Source organism: Capricornis sumatraensis, chromosome 1 (genome assembly GCF_032405125.1).
Source record: "Capricornis sumatraensis isolate serow.1 chromosome 1, serow.2, whole genome shotgun sequence".
NCBI lineage: Eukaryota > Metazoa > Chordata > Mammalia > Artiodactyla > Bovidae > Capricornis > Capricornis sumatraensis.
This window is the reverse complement of record NC_091069.1, coordinates 230,598,193-230,616,491: the sequence shown is the minus strand read 5'-3', so window position 1 is coordinate 230,616,491 and position 18,299 is coordinate 230,598,193.

Here is an 18,299-nt window from a genome sequence, read left to right as displayed (position 1 = left end):
TTATTTAATTTTAAATATAAAAATTGTAATTAATTGAATTGTTAAAGGCATATTATGTGTGTATAGGAATTTAATGAAGGGTTTAACCCAGAGCTTGTAATACTTACTGCTTGTTTTATATATGTTAAAAGACTAAACTGAAGAGACATAATAAACAAATTAAAACACAGAGAGCTATGAGAATGGCCTATTATTTTTACATGGCCTTCATTTTAGAATTAATAATATTAATGCAGGGATTTAAGGCAAATCAGAAATAAGAATAAATTAATGATGTTCTAGACACTTTTTAATTATAGACATTTTTTGTTAATTTATCTGCTTCTCTGTGCAATCATCTGAACTTCTGACTCATTTCAAATAAGTTACAATAAAATTTGGAGCTAATAGAATAAAAATAGTTTCTTCCCTAATCAAGGCTACAGTGTTATCTAGGGAAGACTTTGCTGGTATATATGTGTGTGTGTGTGTGTGTTTATGTGTGTGTGTGGCAGGAGGAGGTGGGAGGGGATGGCTATTTGTGATTTCAAATTTGGTTAGATTCAATGGCAAATACTCATAATTTGTTGTTGTTCAGTTGCTAAGTTGTGTCCAACTCTTCGCAGCTCTCTGGAGCATAGCCTGCCAGGCTCCTCTGTCCATAGGATTTCCCAAGTAAGAATATTGGAGGGCATTGCCGTTTCTTTCTCTAGGGATCTTCCAGACCCAGGGATCGAACCCATCTCTCCTGCATTGCAGATGGATTATTTATCACTGAGCCACCTGGGAAACCCCATTCATAACTTACATTTATATTATTATGCCTTTCTTTTTTTTTCTTTTTGGAAATCACTCCTTAACAGGTGTTTTTGTTTGTTTACTTAAAAAGAGATTCTCATTCTTAAAAAGTCTGAAAATTGTTGCCACGTACAATCTCAAAAAGGATTTAGAGCCCCCTCCCATGTTACTGAGTCAAGAATTGTACGTTGAATAATTGGTCTTCTTCAGCACCAAAGAATCCACCTTTGAATTAACCTTGTTTGAATTATTTGAAGAATAAAATTCATTGAAGATTTAGAAAGTTTGGAGGCTGAAAATTTATTCTATGCTATGACAAGAGGAAGAAGATTGCTGTTCCCCATATACTTGTTATAAGAAGGTGCTGGGTTTTCATCTGCATCATGAATGAAATGCTCACTCCATATAAGGCTGTAAGTAGTTGGAGGACATCAAGGAATATAATTATCTGACTGCTGTGACAGAGAAAAAGGGTGATAGAAGCAGAGTTGAAGTCAAAGAAGAGGTATGTTACAATCACTTTCTTTTATACTAACAGACACTGTCCAGTTTTCATTTAGATATGGCTATATACACAACCTGGTGACTGAAGAGCAACAGAGTGACCAATTGATTCCCTCTCAAATACTGAGTAAGCCTAGTGTGCCCAATATAAAAATCCGCTGAAAGACGTTGAGTAACACACATGGTTTCCGTGCCATGTTGAGCTTATTAGAGTGTGCAAGACCGTAATGGTTAGACTAGTTCCCAAGCCTGAATGGTCATCAGACTCACCTGAGGGCTCATTCAATCCATACTGCTGGGCCCTACCCTCAGATTTTCTCATAAGTTCCCAGGAAACATTGATACTGCTATCTAGGGGCCCTATTTTGAGAACTATTGCATTAGAAGATGCTTAAGAGATTTTGAGAAAAGATTTTTCTGCCTTTTTCTGCCTTTACATATGACAAGATTTTTTTTTTTCCTGCGTAATTTATCAGAAAAAAAAACCAACTGTGACATCACTCTAAGATACAATATGCAAATATTTTCACATTGTTTTACGTTACAACAAACATATATTATGTATATCTAAAACATATATGGTTTTATATCTATCCATTTATCTCTATGACTTATTAAAATATAGTTTTTTGACAGAACGGTTTGGTTAGAAAAGGATTGGAAATAAATCTCTAAGGATTAAATACCACAGCTCCCCCACCCCCAGGTTGATGTCAGTGATTTGCTATTGGCTTTTGCAGAGAAAAGGGTAAGAAAAATTCACAAGAGATCTCAAACATATCAAATATCTTGATTTGTTCTGTACTTTTCCAAAAATACTTTAGCACTGAGATGTTCTAATATTTGAGATTAATAATATTTTAAAATGATAAAATTAGTTAAAAGTGAATACTTTGGTTTGACTCATCTACACATTTGGGTGTCTTTCCTTTAAACTATACACTTTAGACTTCTTCAATTCAATCTTTTTTTTTTTTATTATTTAGTTTTGGTTGCCCTAGGCCTTCATCGCTGCGCATGGGCTTTCTCTAGTAGCACTGAGTTGGGGCTCTTCTTTGTTGTGCATGGGCTTTTCATAGCAGTGGCTTCTCTTGTTGCAGAGCATGAGCTCTAGATGCATGGGTTTCAATATTGCAGCAGCTGGGCTCCATAGTTTTGGCTCAGGGACTCTAGAGTGAGGGCTCAATAGTTGCCCTGGAGCATGTGAGAATATCCTAGAACAGGGATCTAACCCATGTCCCCTGCATTGCCAGGCAGATTCATTCTCAGCCACTGTACCACCAGGGAAATTTCCCAATCTTAAAACCCTGTCTGGAAAAGGGGTTGCTGGGAGAAGATGTTGGGTGAATAGCTGTGGAGTATCTGTCTGAGCCACCCATTCTTCCTTGTTGTGGGCTGGTGGAGACTTAGAAGGGCTCTCACTCTCTCCTCTGGCTCCCACCTGCCCACCCTTGATAGGAATTTGAAAATGACAGACCCTTTTGAAAATGGCAGAATTTGAAAATGAAAATGACCCTTACAAGGGGCAGGCCTCTTAGCAGAGAACACGCCTCCAGTTCTCCTCCTAGGAGTCTGTCTGATCTCGGCGGGAAGTATCACCATCATGGGTCTCCTGGCACATTATCTCCATGTCTTGTTTTGTCTGGAGACAGACTAGGCAAACAGTTGAGGCTTCAAGTTTTTGTTGGAAGATGGCCTCTGATTTTTTTTTTTTCCCAGCATGGTTTTTGTTATCTGGGGCATGGCAAATTAGCATATATTTGTGAAAGTTCGGTACCCTATGTCTACTGAAAAACATCTCATTTTTTTTAACTTTTATTTTTTATTGAAGTATAGTTAATTTACAATGTTGCATTAGTTTCAGCTGTACAACACAGTGATTCTGACAGACAGATAGATAGATATTCTTTTTCAGAATATTTTCTCCTGTAGATTATTACCAAATTAAGTCTTGTTCCCTGTGTTTTACAGTAGATCCTTGTTGGTAATGTATTTTACATATAGAAGTGTGTATTAATATATGTTAATCCCAGCCTCTTAATTTATCCCTTCTCCCTATCTTCCCTTTTGATACCCATACATTTGTTTTACATGTCTCTAGGTCTATTTCTCTTTTGTAAATAAGTTTGTTTTCTTTTCCTTTTTTTTTTTCACTGAGAAGCATTTTAATCTTTATTTGATCAGAAGCTACAAGGGTGTGATGGTAGTGGAATTGTAGTTGTCTTCATAAGGTATGAATTTGAGAGGTGGATCTCATATTCACAAGGAAATTGAGAAAGGTTCAAAAGGAGATGACTCATAAGTAGGTTGAAACATGCATGTATAATTACACCATGTGTATCTATAACATTAATTTTTTAATTTGTATGTATAAGTTTTCAATGCATATTGTTCTTAAACAGTTTGTTTTGACTTCAAAGCATATCATGAACATTTTTCCAACTTGGTTAGTATAGACATACTTTATGCTTTTTAATGGTAGCCTATATTTGTTGTTGTATGGTTGAGTTCTAATTTATTTAACCAATCTCCTGTTGATGCACTTTTGTTATCTCCATGTTGTTGCTATATATAGCAAATGATACTACAATGACTATGTGTGTATGTGTTTGTGTGTCTTTGTATGCATGTAAGAATATAACTATGAGACAGATTCCTCAAAACTAAAGTTTCTGGATTGACATATATGCACATTTGGAATTTGGAGTTATTGTCTAAATGTCCTTTAAAATCCATATTTAGAATTCCACTCACATTTGAGAATGACTTTTTTCATTCCTCTCACATATTTATAAGATATTCTGATAAGTGATAAGATGTATATACTAGATATTTTGATTTATACTTATCTAATCGTTATTGAGTTTATCATCATATATATTAATAGTTATTTGCATCCTATGTTTACTTGTTTTTTTTCTATAACTTTGCACACTGTAACTGATTTTTAGAAAAATTATTTTTATAAATGATATTCTAATAGTTATATAATTTTATTTTTAATTTTCAAACTACTAAAGTTCTGGAATCTAGTTTTGAATAAACCATAAGGCAGGGGTCTAGGTTTACTTATTTTCTAAATAATTTGCAAATTCTTCCAATGCTTTTTGTGGACAAAATAATTAACTCACTGATTTGATTTGTCATCTTTATAATATAAAAAATTATCTCGTGCCTATATCTGTATCTGGATTCTCTTTTGTTCATATGAACAAAAAACTTCCTTGTTGGCTAGTTTTCTGTGTATCAGAGATTGTAGAAAATGCATATTCTCCACAGAACAATAGCCTGTGGAAAACCATAGGGCCATGAGACAAGTGCTTCATTAAATGCAAAGATTTTAGTGTAGTTGGAGCTGTAAGTTTAAGAAAAAATAATTACAAACGTTATTAGGAAGTCCAGAGAAAAATCAATGAAAAAATTACTGTAAATAAAACACCACTCTCCAATAGAAACATATTAATAATATTTATCCATTTCAATTTGTTTTAGATTATCTGTATGTGGCCTTATTTTAGGCCTTTATGATTTTCTTATAGAAGATCAATATATTTAAGTACAAAATTTTAATGAATCTTTGCCTTTAACCCATTATTATTAGTTTCTCAAAGTAAATATTTTCATCGATTTCTGTAGTTTTCCTCTCTTTCCTTCGGAAGAAGAAATACTGAGAAAAAGATGTTCTGGGATTTTGGTGTTTGCATCTAATCTTACTGAATTTCTCAGCTTCTTCCTCCCTCCCTCCCTCCTTTCCTTCCTTCCTCTGGAATTCAACAGAACCTAAATATAAGATCATGTGACAGTGGAAGCAATGGCATACATGTAGACAGAAATTGTGCATTACAGTGTTGGTTCTTAATTTTTCATCCTCAATGTTGACACTTTTGTAAAACAATTGCAACCATAGTAGCCTGCATGCTCACGTGTCCAAACGTTGCCTACTGCACCTACATCTTTCCATGGCTATTATCAACCCTAATGCAAATAAACAACAAAAAAACCCAGACCCACAACTCATTAGATTTTTTAGTTAGAACTTATTCTCTTTGTATTCTCTTTTCCTATTTCCTTCCTGTTAGGTATCCAGATAGCTGCAGGCAAGAAAAACACTCTCAAAAGTTATTTTGACTTAAATCAGCATCACTTCCAAGGTTTAACCATTAACGTGTAATTAAAATGTCATAATACTTACTTTTAAATTGCTGATTCAGAGTCAGATATCTTAATGTAATCTAAATTTTTCAAAAACATCGGCTTCCCTGCACCAAACAAACAGACAAATAAAACAACAATATTGTGTCAGATTTGCTAATAAAATTAACGTACGGTTCTACAACTCCAAAATATTCACTTAAATAAATTTAAGCTTCTTTTTGTTGTTGTGGAAAGGCTGAATGTTTAAGGATATTTCCTTTCCAATATCATAGGTATGGTACACAGGGAAAATAATGTAAGAGATTCCTGGGAAAATAACTAACATAAGAGAAATGTGAGAGAATGCTGTTTATAATGATTGGTAGTTTCAAAGCTCTACATTGGAGCATGTAAATATGCCAAATTGACTGTTGCGAAAATAGACAATTTGTGAAATTCTGGACAGTTTCCACATCCAGTGATGCCAGACCCTGGAGGGGGTGAGTATTCTGGTCTAGAGGCAAGTAAACAAGTCAATAGAAAAACTGATTGTTGGAAAGACTGACCTCTGAACAATGGTATTGTTTTGCTGAGCTCCTCAAAGGGTCAAGCTGGATTTGGGAAATATTTCAGTTCTCACTGTGACATGAAACCTTGGGTGCTGATCAAAGTGCTTTGTTTTGGTATCTAAAAGCTTAGCCTCTGAGATGGTGCCAAAGGTTTGGCTGTCATGATGTGTGGGGTATGTGAGCCAGGCATTGCTGGCTTGAGAACTCTGCACATTGTTCTAAACTAGAGAATTTGCTTCTTACTGTTCCCCTTCTTGGTTTGTATAATAAAAACTCCATAATAAGACACCGTTCTTCTTTTTTTTTTTTCCTAGTAGACTTGGAAAAGAATTAAGGAGCAGCCTTCTTAGTACCGTGGTATTGGGAGAGCTTAGGGGAGACAATGACTTGGTTGAAATGAAAAATGATATAAAAGACTCTATGAAGACCACTAATGTGAGTCTCAAATAGTTGAGTTGCAACCTAAGTTGAATGTGTGTCCAACCCTTGCTTTTAACATTTCTATTTATAGAAGGAAGGCAAACAGGCTGTGTTGTATCTTGTTTTCTGGAAAAGTATTAGAACCTTGTTAATTATGGTAGAGTGAACATGGCAGGAAAAGGAAAAATATAATTTTAAATATAATGGTGCATGCTGGAAACACAGATTGGCAAGCATATGGGATTCTGGCATCTGGACAGAAGCCTTCATAACCATCTGCTTCTCAGAGGTTATTTTGGCAATTTTTGCAGCCGTTTTAGTGATTCACAGGTCTGGGATAAGGATGTTAGCAAGCAGCTAGAGGGCACGGGTACACAGAGGCAGTTACTGGGTTTTCTGTCCATACATTAGTTTCATTGTTGTGAATCTTGTCACTTTAAAATGGTCTATGTGCCTGTATTTCATTGTGATGGCAGCAGATGCTCCTTCATGCTAATAATTTTTTCCCAATTTTATTCCCCCAGTGACACTCATTTTTTGCCTTCAGAATTAATTTGGTGTATTGCCTCCCTTGGCTGTGGAGATGTTAGAAATATGTGAAGGGACTGGTGTTTTTGTGCTGCTGCTGGTTCTGAAGTGTGGAGACCTTGTTGGTAACCTCCAGCTCTCCTTGACTTTCTCATTCTACCAATGTGCCTTGGGGATTTTGAGAGTTACAGCATGTTATTAATAGTGTGATGTCATGTAATAATATAATAAGAACTCACATGCATAGAGTCATTTAACATAGGACTTTTATGGTTAATGATAAAGCAAAATATTAACTAACTTGATGCATTATAAATTGAAAATCTATATTAATTTTTAAAATTGAAATGCAGTTGATTTGCAATGTTATGTTAGTTTCAGGTGGACAACAAAGCAATTCAGCTACATCTATCTATCAATCTAGTTATCTATTTATCCTTTTTCAGATTCATTTCCATTATAGTTTATTACAAGATATTGAATATAGTTCCCTGTACTATACAGTAGGTCCTTGTGGTTTATCTATTTCATATATATACTAGTGTGTTTTTGCTAATCCCAAACTCCTAATTTATCCTTCTACCTTCCAATTTTCATTTGGTAACCATAAGTTTGTTTTCTATGTCTGGTAGTTCATTTATATATATATTTTTAGGTTCCACATATAAGTGATATCATGATATTCTTCTCTCTCTCTCACTTCACTTAGTATGAAAATCTCTGCTAAGTCACTTCAGTCATGTCCAACTCTGTGTGACCCCATAGACAGCATCCTACCAGGCTCCTCCATCCCTGGGATTCTCCAGGCAAGAACACTGGAGTGGGTTGCGATTTTCTTCTCCAACACATGAAAGTGAAAAGTGAAAGGGAAGTCGCTCAGTCGTGTCCGACTCTAGCGACCCCATGGACTGCAGCCCACCAGGCTCCTACATCTGTGGGATTTTCCAGGCAAGAGTACTGGAGTGGGGTGCCACTGCTTTCTCCATGATAATCTTTAGGTCCATGCACGTTGCTTCATACAGTATGATTCATCCTTTGTGTGGCTGAGTAGTATTCCATTGTATAATGTACCATACCTTCTTTATCCATTCATCTGTTGATGGACACCTAAGTTACTTCCATGTCTTGGCTATTGTAAATAGTGCTTCTATGAACATTGGGGTTTGTGTATCTTTTCAAATTTGAGTTTTCACTTTTTCTGGGTATACACCCAGTCTATATCAATTTTTCATCATAAAAATACTATTGCTTGCTCATGCAGATCAATAAAAGAAAAAAAAAAAACAATCAAAAAGTGGGCCAAGGAACTAGCAGACATTTCTTCAAAAAAGACATTCAGATGGCTAATAAACACATGAAAAGATGCTCAACATCACTCATTATTAGAGAAAAGCAAATCAAAACTGCAATGAGGTATCATCTCATATCGGTCAGAATGACTAGAATTAAAAAAAAAAGTCTACAAGCAATAAATGCTGGAGAGGGTGTGGAAAAAAGGGAACCTTCTTACTCTGCTGGTGGGAATGCAAACTGGTACAAACTATGGTGAATAGTGTGGCGATTCCTTAAAAAACTGGAAATACAGCTGTCATACAACCCAGCAATCGCACTGCTGGGCATACACACTGAGGAAACCGGAATTGAAAGAGACACATGTACCCTAATGTTCATTGCAGGCTTTCTTACAATAACTAGTACATGGAAGCAACCTTGATGTCCATCAGCAGATGAATGGATAAGGATGTTGTGGTACATGTACAGAATGGGGTATTACTCAGCTATAAGAAATAACATATTTGAGTCAGTTCTAATGAGGTGGATGAAGCTGGAGTCCATTATACAGAGTAAAGTAAGTTAGAAAGAGAAACGCCAATACAGTATACTAACACACATATATGGAATTTAGAAAGATAGTAACAACGATCCTATATACAAGGCAGCAAAAGAGACACAGATGTAAAGAACAGACTTTTGGACTATGGGAGAAGGTGAGGGTGGGATGATTTGAGAGAATAGCATTTAAACATGTATATAGATAAGAATACCAGACCACCTGACCTGCCTCTTGAGAAATCTGTATGCAGGTCAGGAAGCAGCAGTTAGAACTGGACATGGAACAACAGACTGGTTCCAAATAGGAAAAGGAGTACATCAAGGCTGTACATTGTCACCCTGCTTATTTAACTTCTATGCAGAGTACATCACGAGAAACGCTGGACTGGAAGAAACACAAGCTGGAATCAAGATTGCCGGGAGAAATATCAATGACCTCAGATATGCAGATGACACCACCCTTATGGCAGAAAGTGAAGAGGAGCTAAAAAGCCTCTTGATGAAAGTGAAAGAGGAGAGTGAAAAAGTTGGCCTAAAGCTCAACATTCAGAAAATGAAGATCATGACATCTGGTCCCATCACTTCATGGGAAATAGATGGGGAAACAGTGGAAACAGTGTCAGACTTTATTTTGGGGGGCTCCAAAATCACTGCAGATGGTGATTGCAGCCATGAAATTTAAAGACGCTTACTCCTTGGAAGGAAAGTTATGACCAACCTAGATAGCATATTCAAAAGCAGAGACATTACTTTGCCAACAAAGGTCCATCTAGTCAAGGCTATGGTTTTTCCTGTGGTCATGTATGGATGTGAGAGTTGGACTGTGAAGAAGGCTGAGCACCAAAGAATTGATGCTTTTGAACTGTGGTGTTGGAGAAGACTCTTGAGAGTCCCTTGGACTGCAAGGAGATTCAACCAGTCCATTCTGAAGGAGATCAACCCTGGGATTTCTTTGGAAGGAATGATGCTAAAGCTGAAACTCCAGTACTTTGGCCACCTCATGTGAAGAGTTGACTCATTGGAAAAGACTCTGATGCTGGGAGGGATTGGGGGCAGAAGGAGAAGGGGACAACAGAGGATAAGATGGCTGGATGACATCACAGACTCGATGGATGTGAGTCTGAGTGAACTCCGGGAGTTGGTGATGGACAGGGAGGCCTGGCGTGCTGCGATTCATGGAGTCACAAAGAGTCAGATACGACTGAGCGACAGAACTGAACTGAACTGATCTGATTACCATGTATAAAATAGATGACCAGTGCAAGTTCAATACATAAAGCAGGGCACTCAAAGCTCGTGCTCTGGGACAACCCAGAGAGATGGGGTAGGGAGGGATGTGGGAGGGAGGTTCAGGGTGGAAGGATACACGTGCACTCATGGCTGATTCATGTAAATGTATGGCAAAAACCACTACAATATTGTAAAGTAATTATCCTCCAATTAAGATAAATTAATTAATTTAAAAATAGTATTGCTTGAGCATTTGCAGAGTATCAGAAAATAGCATAAACATTTGAAACAAAGAATTGTCAATACAAGGATGTGAGTGAAGGGCTTGTGGGTGAGAATGAAAAAAACGGGAGTGGGAGAGCCCTCTGCAGGACCATTTGGTAGTGGCTCTCAATGTCTTAAAAGCATGCGTTCTATGACTACTCAGCCCAACCTCATTCTTCTAAGACTCTATCTATCCTGTAGAAATATTATAACATACTCATAGGATTGTATATGCTAACTGAAAGATTAGTAGGGAAAAATGAAAATGACCTAAGTGTCATTCAATAGAAAATGGTTAAATAAGTTTTGGAAATGCCATACTATGGACTATCATATACTATTTTAAAACGTTAGATTGATCCACAAGGAGTGATATGCAAGGATATCCGTGATCTATTTTTAAGTTAAAAAACTTACTTAAAAGAACATATACAGCATATTTCTGTTGTAAAAACCAGTATTGATTTATTTAAATGTGTAAATATACAGAAGATATGTACTGAGGATTGAATGTTTTTGTCCCTAATCCCCAGTTTGATAGCATTTGAAGGTGAGGCCTTTGGGAGGTAATTAGATTTAGGTGAAGTCACAAGAGTGAAGCTTTAATACTTTGGCCACCTGATGTGAAGAGCCGTGCCATTAGGAAAGACCCTGATTCTGGGAATGATTGAAGGCAACGAGAGAAGGGGGCGGCAGATGATAGCACCACCAACTCAATGGGCATGAATTTGACCAAACTCCAGGTAATAGTGCAGAACAGGGGAGCCTGGTGTGCTGCTGTCCAGGGGTCACAAACAGTCAGACAGGACTTAGTGACTGAACAACAACAACGAGTGTGATCATGATGGCATTAGTGTTTTCATGAAAAGAGATCAGAACTCGTGCCCCTCTCACCCTCTGTCATGTGAGGAAACAGCAAGAAGGTGGCCATCTGCAAACCAGTAAGACAGCACTCGCCAGAAATGAGCCATGCTGGCATCCCGAACTTAGACTTCCCAGCCTTTCAGAACTTTGAGAAATATCTATCTGTTGTTTAGCCTTCCATGCATGCATCCATGCTCAGTTGCATCTGACTCTTTGTGACCCCAAGTACTGTAGCTCTCCAGGCTCTTCTGTCCATGGAATTCTCCAGGCAGGAAAACTGGACTGGATCTCCATTCCCTTCTCCAGGGGATCTTCCCAACTCTGGGATCGAACGCGCCTCTCTTGCATCTCCTGCACTGGCAGGCAGATTCTTTACCAAGGTACCACTTGAGAAGTCCTTAAGCCTTCCGGTCTGGAGAATTTTGTTACAGCAGCTTGAATTGAGATGATATGGAGGAATTCCAGGTAGATTCTAAATACAGCATGATTACCTCTGGGGTGAGATGAGGTGGACAGAATAAGAGATTCTCCTTTTTTAAATATATGGTTCTTTATTGTTTGAATCTTGTCAAATAAGTGTTTTATTTGTAGAGGAAAGAAGAACAGAAGCCCTGCCTCAGCTGAGGATTGATATTTGGCAATAAAGCAACTGATACAACATATATCACAAAAGCCCTTGAGAGAGATCTCAAAAACACAATTCCAACTTCCTGGAGCAGCTCATACTGGTATCCAAGCTTTCTTTGTCCTTATAATGTGCCTATTGATGATCATGCAATGTGGGGGTCATAAGTAATAGAGAGGCCAGATATCAGGGAGGGCGGCCAAATCTAGCAATGAGAGAGAAGGTTTTGGCTTAAGAAAGTCTCTGACATAGGAAAAGACCATCAAGTTGTCTGTTTCCGCACTCTGATGAATGTTATGAGACCAATCCAGTTTTATGAGATGCTCTGAGTCAGGGATTTCCCTGGTGGTCCAGCAGTTAAGAATCTGTGTTTCAATGCATGGAATGAGGGTTGGATCCCTGGTCATGAAACTAAGATCCCACATGCCGGGGGGCAGCTAAGCTAGTGTGCCATGACTACTGAACCTGTGTGCTCTGGAGCCCATGCATCACAACTAGAGAAGCCTGCACACGGTGCAACTAAGACCTGGTACAGCTAAGTAAGTAAGTAAATAAATATAAAAAAGATGCTCTGAGCCAGATGTGTTCCCGTGCTCAGTTCTTTGAGCTCTCAGGGATCTAGGACTACTGCAGGGGTTTCTCATATTGGTTTTGGAAAGCTTTTTAAAAGCAAAAATTAGATCCCATTATACTCTAATTTTTGTCTATAACAAATTCCGAGTGCTGCAAAGAAATTTGCACAAAATCTCTTATCCTCAAGGATTTAAAAATAGTGGAAGTGCTGTTTAAGGTGGTGAGTGCCAGCAAAAGGGATTTTGATATATTTACTAAACAAGCTTTGGTTTGCAGTAATTAGTAAAGCACAGAGGAAGAGTCTACATCATATATACAGATATATTTATTTTTCTATTTTTTAAACTGTGTTCTGAACATATCCAAGACAGAGAAGAGTGCAATGAATATTCAGGTACCTCTTACCTTAATACATTAACCAACAACGTTCTGCATTAACTTCCATTTGTGCACCTTAAAAAAATTTTTTTTTTTCCTGGAGTATTGTAAAGAAAATCCTAGGCATAGTATCACATTAGCCATAAATACTTCAATGTGAAAAGGACATTGAAAATAAAGATAAACCAAATGACATATCTACATAGACAATAATAGAGTTTCACCTACTACTTTGATACTTGAAATCTCACTTTTGTTTTACGTTTTACACTTGTTCTAATTTAAGATGAATAATATAGGATTATCATAAGAATTATTTATAAAATAAACTGAGTAGAAAGATAATTTATAAAACAGATGTTAAAACTCTTTGGAGAGCAACATTATAACCTACAAAGAGAAGTGTTTCTTTTGTAAATTATTATGTTTGTTTTACTGTACTTCAATAAGAAAAATGAAAAAATTATTGACCCAGAGGGATGGGATGGGGAGGGAGGTGGGAAGGGGGTTCAGGATGGGGAACACATGTACACCCATGGCTGATTCATGTCAATATATAGCAAAACCACTACAATATTGTAATTAACCTCTAATTAAAATAAATAAATTTATATTAAAAAAAAGAAAAAGGAAAAAGTCTACAATATCAAATTCTGCAATGGGCACCAAGGCAAATGAGACTGCTGGTCCTATGAAATTGTGCATGTATTCTTATTTATCTATAAAATGGGAGACTTGGAATAAATGTCAAAAATGTCTTCAAGAAAAGAAAAAGGATACTAATACAAGACATATAAAACATTTTCATATATGATTACTATTAATTAGATAAAAATATTCAGGAGCAATCAAAATAATCCTGGATATCTGTAAATACTGTCAATAATTGGGAAAAACATAGTTATCCATAAGAGAATTCAACTTATTATTTATTTGTATATTTGCTAAAAATTTTATTTTATTGATATATAATTGGCATATAATATTATGTTAGTTTCAAGTGTACAGCACAATTATTCTATATCTGTATATATTGTTAAATGATTACAATAATAAGTCTAGACAACATCCGTTACCTGATGTAGTTACAAATCTATTTCTCTTGTAAGGAGAACTTTTTAGATATAGTCTCTTAGCAATCAAATATTCAGTATTATTAATTGTAGTCACCATACTGTATATTACATTCCTATAACTTATTTATTTTACAACTGGAAGTTGTGCCTTTTGCCTCTGTTCACCCATTTTGTCCACCTCTCAGTCTCTGCTCTCATCTCTGGCAAACACCTATTTATTCTCTGTATTTATGAGTTGTTTTTTTTTTTTGAATTCCACATGTAACTGAGAGAATACATCATTTGTCTTTCTGTGTCTGACTAATTTAGTGAAGCATAATGCCCTTCAAATGTATTTATGTTGTCACAATGGCAAGATTGCCTTCATTTTGATGGTTGAATAGTATTCCATGTGTATTTCTATATATGTGTATATACATAAAAATTCCATGTGTTTTTATATATATGTGTATGATAGAAAGTTCTGACAAAACATGGCCCACCAGAGAAAAGAATGGCAAAACACTCCAGTATCGTTGCTTTGAGAACCACATGAAGTGAAGTGAAATGAAGTGAATTTGCTCAGTCGTTTCCGACTCTTTGTGACCCCATGGACTCTTGCCCACCCAGCTCCTCCTTCCATGGGATTCTCCAGGCAAGAGTACTGGAGTGGGTTGCCATTTCATTCTCCAGGGGATCTTCCCGACCCAGGGATCAAACCCGGGTCTCCTGCATTCCAGGCAGACGCTTTAACCTCCTGAACAGTATGAAAAGGCAAAAAGATGGGAAACTAAAAGATGAACTCCCCAGGTCGGTTGGTGCCCAATATGCTACTGGAGAAGAGTCGAGAAATAACTCCAGAAAGAATGAAGAGATGGAGCCAAAGCAAAAACAATACCCAGTTGTGGATGTGACTAGTGATGGAAGTAAAATCCGATGTGGTAAAGAACAATATTGCATATGAACCTGGAACATAAGGTTTATGAATCAACGTAAACTGGAAGTGCTCAGACAGGAGATGGCAAGAGTGAACATTGATATTTTAGGAATCACTGAACTAAAATGGACTGGAATGGGTGATTTTAACTCAGATGACCATTATATCTACTACTGTGGTCAAGAATCCCTTAGAAGAAATGGAGTAGCCCTCATAGTCAACAAAAGAGTCCAAAATGCAGTACTTGGATGCAGTCTCAAAAATGACGGAATGATCTCTGTTTGCTTCCAAGACAAACCATTCAATATCAGAGTAATCCAAATATATGCCCCAACCAGTAATGCTAAATGAGCTGAAGTTGAATGGTTCTATGAAGACCTATAAGAGCTTCTAGAACTAACACCAAGAAAAGATATCTTTTTCATCATAGGGGACTGGAATGAAAAAGTAGGAAATCAAGAGATACCTGGAATAATAGGCAAATTTGGCCTCAGAGTACAAAATGAAGCAGGACAAAGGCTAATAGAGTTTTGCCAAGAGAATGCACTGGTCATAGCAAACACCCTCTCCCAATAACACAAGAGAACACTTTACACATGGACATCACCAGATGGTCAATACAAAAATCTGATTATGTTCTTTGCAGCCAAAGATATAGAATTCTATACAGTCAGCAAAAGCAAGACTGGGAGCTGACTATGGCTCAGCTCATGAACTCCTTGTTGCCAAATTCAGAGTTAAATTGAAGAAAGTAGGGAAAACCACTAGATCATTCAGGTATGACCTAAATCAAATCGCTTACGAATATACAGTGGACGTGACAAACAGATTCAAGGGATTAGATTTGGTAGACAGAGTGCCTGAAGAATTATGGATGGAGGCTCATGACATTGTACAAAAGGCAGTGATCAAGACCATTCCCAAGGAAAAAAAATGCAAAAGGCAAAATGATTGTCTAGGAGGCCTTAAAAGTAGCTGAGAAAAGAAGAGACGCTAAAGTCAAAGGAGAAATGGAAAGATATACCCATTTGAATGCAGAGTTCCAAAGAATAGGAAGGAGAGATATGAAAGCCTTCTTCAGTGATCAATGCAAAGAAATAGAGGAAAACAATAGAATGGGAAAGACTAGAGATCTCTTTAAGAAAATTAACGATATCAAGAGAACGTTTTATGCAAAGATGGGCACAATTAAGGACAGAAAGGGTATGGACCTAACAAGCAATTAAGAAGAGTTGGCAACAATGCACAGAAGAACTATACAGAAATGATCTTCATGACCCAGATAACCATGATGTGTGATCATTCACCTAGAGCCAACATCCTAGAATGCGAAGTCAAGTGGGACTTAGAAAGCATCACTGTGAACAAAGCTAGTGGAGGTGATGGAATTTTAGTTGAGCTATTTCAAATCCTAAAAGATGATGCTGTGAAAGCACTGCTCTCAATATGCCAGCAAATTTGGAAAACTCAGCAATGGCCATAGGACTGGAAAAGGTCAGTTTTCATTCCAATCCCATTAAAAGGCAATGTCAAAGAATGTTCAAACTACCGCACAATTGCACTCATCTCATCTGCTAGTAAAATAATGCTCAAAATTCTCCAAGTCAGGCTTAAACAATACGTGAACCAAGAAATTCCAGATGTTCAAGCTGGATCTAGAAAAAGCAGAGGAACCAGAGATCAAACTGCCAACATCCACTGGGTCATCGAAAAAGCAAGAGAGTTCCAGAAGAACATCTATTTTTGCTTTATTGACTATGCCAAAGCCTTTGACTGTGTGGATCACAATAAACTGGAAAATTCTTCAACAGATGGGAATACCAGACCACCTTACTTGCCTCCTGAGAAATCTGTATGGAGCTCAAGAAACAACAGTTAGAACTGGACATGGAACAACAGACTGGTTCCAAATTGGGAAAGGAGTATGTCAAGGTTGTATATTGTCACCCTGCTTATATAAATTATATGCATGATGTCGCATATGAAATGCCAGGCTGGAAGAAGCACAAGCTAGAATCAAGATATCTGGGAGAAATATCAATAATCTCAGATATGCAGATGACACCACCCTTATGGTAGAAAGCAAAGAAGAACTATAGAGCCTCCTGATGAAAGTGAAGAAGGAGAGTGAAAAAGTTGGCTTAAAACTCAACATTCAGAAAACTAAGATTATGACGTTTGTTCCCATCACTTCATGGCAAATAGATGGGGAAACAATGGAAACAGTGAGAGACTTTATTTTGGGGGGCTCCAAAATCACTGCAGATGGTGACTTCAGCCATGAAATGAAAAGATGCATGCTCTTTGGAAGAAAAGCTATGAGCAACCTAGACAGCATATTAAAAAGCAGAGACATACCCTTGTCAACAAAGGTCTGTCTCATCAAAGCTATGGTTTTTCCCAGTAGTCACGTATGGATGTGTGCGTTGGACTATAAATAAAGCTGTGAGTGAGTGAGTGAAGTCGCTCAGTCATGTCCGACTCTTTGCGACCCCATGGACTGTAGCCTACCAGGCTCCTCCATCCATGGGATTTTCCAGGCAAGAATACTGGAGTGAGTTGCCATTTCCTTCTCCAGGAGACCTTCCCGATCCAGGGATTGAACCCTGGTTTCCTGCATTGTAGGTAGATGCTATACCGTCTGAACTGGGAGTGCCGAATAATTGATGCTTTTTAACTGTTGTGTTGGAGAAGACTTGAGAGTCCCTTGGACTGCAAGGATATCCAACCAGTCAATCCTAAAGGAAATCAGTCCTGATTATTCACTGGAAGGTCTGATGCTGAAGCTAAAAACCAATACTTTGGCCTCCTGATGAGAAGGACGACTTATTGAAAAGACCCTGATGCTGGGAAAGATTGCAGGCAGGAGGAGAAGGGGATGACAGAGGATGAGATGGTTGAATAGCATCACTCACTTGATCGACATGAGTTTGAGTAAGCTCCAGGGGTTGGTGATGGACAGGGAAGCCTGGTGTGCTGCAGTCCAAAGAGTCCAGAGAGTCTGACATGACTGAGCTACTGGACTGAAACTGAAATATATATGTATATATACACACACACACACATTTTCTTTATCCATTATTCATCAATAGACACTTAGATTACTTCATGTCTTGGCCACTATAAATAATAATGTGGTATAAGTAGTACTATTATAAACTGGGGGTGCATGCATCTTTTTGAGTTACCATTTTCCTTTCTTTCAGATGAACCGAAAATTGGAAATGATGGATCATACGGTAATTGTACTTTTAATATTTTTATCAAATTCTATACTGTTTTCCCTAATGTCTGCACCAATTTTCATCTTTTTTTTTTTTTAATGACTCTCTAAACCAAAAGAGCAGAGTGTAGTCCTAAAAAATATAAATGGGATTATTTGGGTTGTCTTTATTTACTTGTTGTTGTTACTAATAATGCATTAACAATAAATTTAGGCTTGCAAACTATTTAAAGCAGATGCTGATTACTTTATTTCTTTACTATTCACTCACATATTTAGTTTAGGAAAGACTCAGCCCATTTGAAGATAGTGGTGCCTCTTGTGTTTTTCCATAATTAATCACATTTGCCAGTTCCAAACTTTCCAGTCTGCACGGATGACCTTA